The sequence below is a fragment of the Schistocerca americana genome, chromosome X, assembly GCF_021461395.2.
Source record: "Schistocerca americana isolate TAMUIC-IGC-003095 chromosome X, iqSchAmer2.1, whole genome shotgun sequence".
Lineage (NCBI taxonomy): Eukaryota > Metazoa > Arthropoda > Insecta > Orthoptera > Acrididae > Schistocerca > Schistocerca americana.
In genome coordinates this window covers 927,865,431-927,872,692 of record NC_060130.1, presented here as the reverse complement: position 1 = coordinate 927,872,692, position 7,262 = coordinate 927,865,431, and the positions used below count along the sequence as shown (strand labels likewise).

Here is a 7,262-nt window from a genome sequence, read left to right as displayed (position 1 = left end):
CATACTGTGGCATCAAGCAGTCAGGCCTGCAAGATGAGTGGTCTGCCAAGCGAGTGGATTCATTCTTATTTATCGAGTAACATGAACTCTGGTACTCACAATTAAGTTACAAATTATCCTCCTGTATGAATAATACGCAACAGAAACGCACATCTAACAATCTGGAATTTACAGAACTCTGACTGTTCACTACGCACTGGCAATACCACATTTTCTTTCATTTTTTTTTATTTAACTGCTTTTATCAACATGTGGCCATCGCACTGAATATGAGTGGCGCACACATTATAAATTCTGGATATCATGACAACATACAATTCAAAGGAAAAGGCCACCAATCTTTTTCTTTTCACTGTCTTATTTATTCCGATAAATTCTATAACCTAAACTCACAAATTCTATAACCTACAACAATAACACATGAGAAATTCTGCCCAGTGGGCATGGCTTTACATTGGTGATTCTCTACCTTATGGTCTCGTAATTATTTAACGCTACAGTGCACTTTCTGGATAGGATGGTGGATCTTTTATTATACCTCACACTTCGACTCTCACAATCATCATCACGAAACTTTTCTCCAGACCGAGCGGTACCGAAGGAACAAGCATAACCCACTAATCTTTTGAAACTACCTTGCTACTCTCCCATGCAAACCACACATACCCCAAATTACATGACATACACCACACTAAAACATGGAATACAATACAATAAATACTCACAACACTATCACTTTCAGCTTTCCCACTTCAATTAGTATTTATCCCAGTTTCACACGATACTGCCCCACTTCGTAATTCTTCTTTCCTGCTATGAACTCTGGAGATATATGCACGTCTTCCTGAGCAATGTAAGCCAAGTGGCGTTGCTGGATAGACGGCTGACTCACCTTGTTTCTCTCTCAGAGTGGTATAGTTTGAATCAAGCGTCACACGGAAACATATCTCGCAAAGTAATATTAAGAACATATTCATCACACACACGAGTCCTCAACTGATACCATGGATGAGTACTTCTCTTTATCCTTTGTCTCATACACAGATTGAGACTCACACAGTACTCAACACGTGGAAGTACTCGCCTCTAATTTCAAGTCCTGCACACGCTATTTCTTAAATATTTCAACTTATAGTACACACGCTAGTAATTCAGCTTAACTTAAGCACACAGAAGTATTTCAACTTATTGCTACACGTGGTTTCATTGTGACCGTTGGTCACTTCCGAAGATTACTATGATCCCATTAATATTACCTGCCTGACATTTAATTCTCCCCACAAAAGTTCCTGAAATAGAGAAATTATTATTTCAAACTACTCTTAAATATTCCACATGCATACCATGTCTCCACTCTTTTGTCTTTATGGAGCACAACTATGACAGGTCTTAACAGCACAAGATCCAGCGGCAGAGTGCTGAAACATGGCCGTTCTTCAGGTCATCTCGCACCTTTGTCGAGGTGGGGGGAGACCATGCTACCGTATTGGTCAGCCACATTTCAGGCGCTAAAAGCTCCGGTAAGTTTCATCTCTTTGGTTCCACCAAAGGTGGCCAAAGGATCATCTCAAAGATGATCATATATTCACATTCACTATCTGCGGTTAGCAGACGACCATACATTCATTCATTTCACAGATCTCACCAAACTGGATGTAGGGATTTATTTTGTGGGAGTGCACATGTGATCAATTAAATAAATAAATTGTCATTCTTTCCCACACTGGTATCCGGCTTCGCTGTATTAATTGAAATTGAGTTATTGTTAGAAAAAATATGTTGTTCAGACAAGAACAATGAAGTATGTTGTACCTATTTTCAATGTCGGGCGGTACTGTACCCTTTCACCAGCACTATCACGTCAAGGTGTCTGTCACATAATGGTACGTCTAGTCAATTCAAGTCATTTAATTTCAATTCGTATGGCTGTTCTCAAACGGTTTTTTCGTGCGAATTTGGATTTTGCAAGATTATTCTCAACTGTTTTTAAGTCTGAAGTGCACATACATAATGGATAAAGTGCTGGATTCCACATTTGTACGAGAATGACATTTATTGAACTTAAATGGTTTGCAGCTTGCAGGCGTAGCTTGTATGTTAGAGAAGAAACACAGAAGCGCAAGAAAAAAGAGTGTGAGTTAGAAAAATGTCATTACGTGGTCGACAAGGCAAATTTAACACACTGTACAAGAAGCTCAAGGAAGAGGAATCTGCATTTTATATCTTAGAAAGTCGAAGCACCCGTTTTTTCATCTATTACGACATACTGCACCCAGAATTACTAAAAGGAACACAGCATTATGAACTGCCATCACATCCCTTGAAAAACTGGTTTGTTTAAGGTTAAGTTAAGTTACCAGTCCACAGACAATTTTGTGCAATAGTCATATCTCCCTCAATAACTTTCCCTTCAGTATTTATAGGTTTTCTTTACATCTTGCATTTGTCTTTTAATAGTTCAAGTGTCGTATTTGTACTGAGGTTAGTTAAGAAACCACACAATATTGACCACTGATGCATGCAAAACTGTTTTACACACAATCCCGAGAACTATTCAACAATGAATAAGACCATCATAAACACATACTTAAACAAACTACTCTAATGCATTATTTTATGTATGCTTCACAAAAAAAGCATTTTGCCACTGTTGTAGTGTCTGACGGTTTCAGTTCATTTCTTTATGAAACACTACAAACAGTAGATGGATTCTGTCAGCCATCAAAACTCTTTTCCCAAGAAACGTTGATGGTGCTATGACATGACGTGACGTTATGTGACAGTCTGCGTGCATGCCGTCGTTTGAAATGCATTGCAGAATGTTTTCACATGATGTGACATGATATGACAGGCAGTGAGAATTTGCCTTTAGTCATTCCTTGAGTGAATGAGGCAGTCCCACCCTGGGTGGAGTCTGCAGTTCAGTGAGATGATTATACTATTGAGGTTAGTTTGAAGATTACTTCATCTGCACTCAACAAGCACAATGAGGCAAATCACAAACTTGACACCACATGGCAAGGGATTCAGTCAGTAAATGTGACCCATCAAAAATATCTGAGAGTCACTTTGGATTATAGTCTGATCTACAAACAGCGCCAGCCGTGGTGGCTGAGCGGTTCTAGGCGTTCAGTCCGGAAACATGCAACTGCTATGGTCGCAGGTTCGAATCCTGCCTCGGGCATGGATGTGTGTGATGTTTTTAGGTTAGTTAGGTTTAAGTAGTTCTAAGTTCTAGGGGACTGATGACCACAGATGTTAAATACCATTGTGCTCAGAGCCATTTGAACCATTTTTGTACAAACAGCATTGAGAGAATACAAGAGTGAAGGTGGTAGCAAGAAATAATACCTGTCTCTAGATCACTGGTAGCATGTGGGGCTCGTGGGGCTCTCGACCATGAACCCTGAGAATGATAGCACTAACAACATGTTACAGTGCTACAGAGTATGCATATCTGGTCTTGTACAAAGCTACACTTGCAAACACAGTGGACAAGGCACTAAATGAAACATGAAGAAATATTAAAGGTTAAAGAATTTTCAACATCGTACAGCCCCATCAGCAACTGTGATAATTAAACATATATCATGTCAGCCTCAGTTGCAAATAGAGAGCAATCTTTACCTAGGTTTCAACCAAAATAATTTGGCCTTCTTCAGAAGCTATTGCCACTAAACTACTGCATGCCAAAGTTTGGCTACGTCAAGTATAAAACTATAGCACCTTAGTACCCACTCATAAATCTATTTTACTTAGCTGAAGAGAAACAGCAGGCCCCACTGTGTGGATGAGGTCAGTAGGCTGGGAGAGCTGCCTCGGAACTAATTGCAGCGAGGAGCTATGTACCGAGAACCGCCGGTACATAGTTGTAATGACTGCCCAAGTTATTACATCGGCCAGACAGGGAGAACCCTCTCAGCTAGATATGAAGAACATATACCCACGAAAAGTGGTGATGGCACGTGTGGCTCGACTTTTGCCGAGCACGTTGTTCAATTGGCCCATGCTCCCAACCCACCAAATAACACAGAGCTATTAAATTTTGAGGTTAAAGACACTAGGCTTGACATCCTTGAGGAGTTGCAAATATTTAAACACCTGTTGCTTGATGAAGAAAACCTATTTAATGACAAGCTACAATTGAGAATTAAGAACTTTTTCTAAGGTTTTGAACCTTTGCTTCACCGGCCCTGATGTTACGGTGCCTTTGTAGTCGCCGGCGCCTGACTCCACTTCCTTTAGTCGAATAGTAATGTATTCAAAATTGAGGAATAATTTTGCCGAGTAATAGCTAGTCCTTCTTACAGGCTCCGAATCCGTTTATAGGGTTCTCGTTCTCCTCAGAAGTAAGTTCGGTTATAGATTACGCCATTAAGAGTTTTAATGGTTATATTCATCCAATTCCTAACGTAAAGGTAGCTACTGTTTATGCATCTATATTTCCAAGTGTGCATGTGCGTGACCATCGGCGGTGCTCGGTACATAGCCGCTTGCTGCGATTAGTTCCAGAGCAGCTCTCGCGGCCTACCGACCTCGTCCAAACAGTGGGGCCTGCTGTTTCTCTTCAGGTAAGTAATGTAGATTTATGACTATGTACTACAGTGCTATAGTTTTATACTTGACGTGGACAAACTTTGGCATGCAATATTTTAGTGTCAATAGCTTCTGAAGAAGGTCAAATTATTTTGGCTGAAACGTAGGTAAAGACTGGTTTCTATTTGCAAACTGAGGCTGACGTTATATATGTGTATATTAAAGGATGTTTGAAACAGACGCCACTTGTAAAACTCTACCAACTCGATGCCATAGCGCCTCCAGATATTCGTCATGAGGGAGCTGCCAATGTGTAGAGAACAAATTGGCGTCTTTAGGAAAACCATCCACTGAATGGGCGCATTCCATCAGCCCAAAGGCTGAAGTCCTCAAGACGTTTCCCCACAAACCCCTGCAGCTACATCAAGAAAACAACTGTGGCTATTTCAACAAAGAGAATTAGTCTACCTGCCTCTCCCTTCAGAAACCTTCCGACTTCGTCATGAATAGAATGGGACTGTTTGGAGATAACTCAATCGTCCTCATTCTGGAGTCGGAAGACTGAGGAGGAACATCCAAAAATGGCACTGCCACGAACTATGACTGAGAAACACAGCCCTGCATTTTACACAGAAGATCTAATACTTGTGACACTGAGTGCAGTTGAGGTTTCAAGGTTTTGGTCAACAGCAGTGCAGCCTGATAATTATTTCTTTCATTTATTTGTAATGGTAATTATCATGTGTTGTATACGTTTCTGACTTGAATAAAAAATAGTGTGTTCTTGTGTTAGAGTGAACTGAAGTAAATGTTATGACAAGACAATAAATGTCCCTTGGATCACAGCATACTGGTAGTGTAAGCCTTTTCACTTGTTGCTATATAGTTTTCATGCTAATGTTCCTGCTTATTTCCTCATTTTTCCTTGCTTTAAATGTTCAAAAATGTAGAACTGTGCTCTTCACAAATCTCAAAAATTTAGTATAATATGATTAGGCCTACTACGAGTTACAGTTGGACTCAGTCAAATCATGAAAAGTACGTGCGTGTAACGGTTTGTGGTAATATTAAATGGAATTAAAACAAAGGCTCAGCTGTAGGTAAAGCAGGTGCCAAACTTCGGTTCATTGGTAAAATACTGGGAAACTGTAGTCAAATCTACAAAGGAATTTGCTTACATACTACATCTGCGATCCATTGGAGAATACTGCGCAAATGTATGAGATCCATAACAAATACATCTGACAGGGACTCTTTAAAGTGTACAAAGTAGGTCAACATGAATGGTCACAAATTTATTTGATCCAGTGGAGAACATCATAAAAATCTTGAGAAACTAGAATTGCTTGAAGAACGACTGCAGTTATCCTGTGCAAACCTGTAATGAAATTTTAAGAACTAGTGTTAAGTGAGGAATCTAAGAATATACTATAGTTCCCAATTGTATTGCTCCTGTAGGAACCGTGACGACAAGAGACTAATTACAATGCGCACAGAAGCATTTAAGCTGTAACGGTTTCCGCGCTCTATACGTGAATGGAGCGGGACATCAATATATTGAATAACAGAAAGTACGCACTACCATGCACTCCATAATGGCTTGCGGAGTATGTCTGTAGATCACAGCATAGACACTCTCGACACCTACGCTGAGGAAAGGAGTAGAACCCTCCTTCTGTAATTCCAAAGCCTCCTCCACGGTTGGCTGTGGTATTTCCGTATATCTTACCAACACTTATGAAAGCAGTGACAATATTCGGGCTTGAATTAATCTGTAGTCACTTGCTGAATGGATGTAAAAGCTTACATTTGCGTATCAGTTTTACATCATATTTCTTCTCTCAGGACTGCGAAACATTTGCACTGAGGATTATAGCTGCCTTCTTATAGTTGAACTTACAAAAAATATTACATTACCATGCCGTGAATGCTGTTCTTATACTGTCTTGCTTTACAGCATCGTTGAGGTAATCGATACTAAAATCTCTTACCAGGGGAAACCACAATCTAGTGTAATTAACTTGGTTCAGTTCATGTATTCGCCGAAAGATGGCGCTATATGTAGTGGCGGATTGATCGCATAGGTTAAGCGGGGTAGTGTTAGTTTGATGTGTATTGTGTTGAAGTTTTTGTATTTTCGTTACAGTGAAAATAAAAGTGACATGATTTTGAGATGTTTTGTGTTGACAGTAATTTAGAACAAAGTTAATTAGTGCATGGAGTTTAATTAAACATTTCGTCGGTCCCTTGAGGGATTCGGTATTTCCTTTCGTTCGAGGTAAGTTGGGCGAGGGTTGTTTTCCTTATAAACTGTATGGAAAATTGGTACTTGCTGTCAGTGAACTACGTGATATGATACTCATAATATCCGTATACTTCGGTCGCCTTGTACAAGATTATTAAGAACAGTAAATCAGTGCAACATAGACGCGAAGGCAGCTGTTCTGGCTGTCGGTACAACATTTTTGTTTTGACACTAATTGATGCCTACATTCCCGCTTTGCTATGCTAGAATGCGATAAAACTATCTTACTACACTTTTGAGTAATTTCTGTGACATAATGAGTGTGGGAAGTTATGGAATAAAAATGAAGCAACTTTACCGCTTTGAAAGAGGTTAGCCTATTTCCACATGTTGTTCTTTCTCTAATCATTGCATATATCCTTGATAGTAGCGTTCGTTGTAGGGGCCTTTGTAATTTTGTGGGTAACATTGTTGCTAACAC

General features: G+C 39.8%; 1 protein-coding gene across 2 annotated transcripts in view; it reads left to right on the top strand.

Annotated features, from left to right (window-relative positions):
* The first annotated feature begins 6,553 nt into the window (after positions 1–6,553).
* Positions 6,554–7,262, top strand: part of LOC124554711 (regulator of G-protein signaling 7) — a 268,534-nt gene continuing 267,825 nt past the window's right edge. For both annotated transcript variants that reach the window (XM_047128349.1, XM_047128350.1), the window contains exon 1: positions 6,554–6,814. The gene's annotated coding sequence lies outside the window, so the exon portion shown is untranslated. The remainder of the gene's footprint in view (positions 6,815–7,262) is intronic.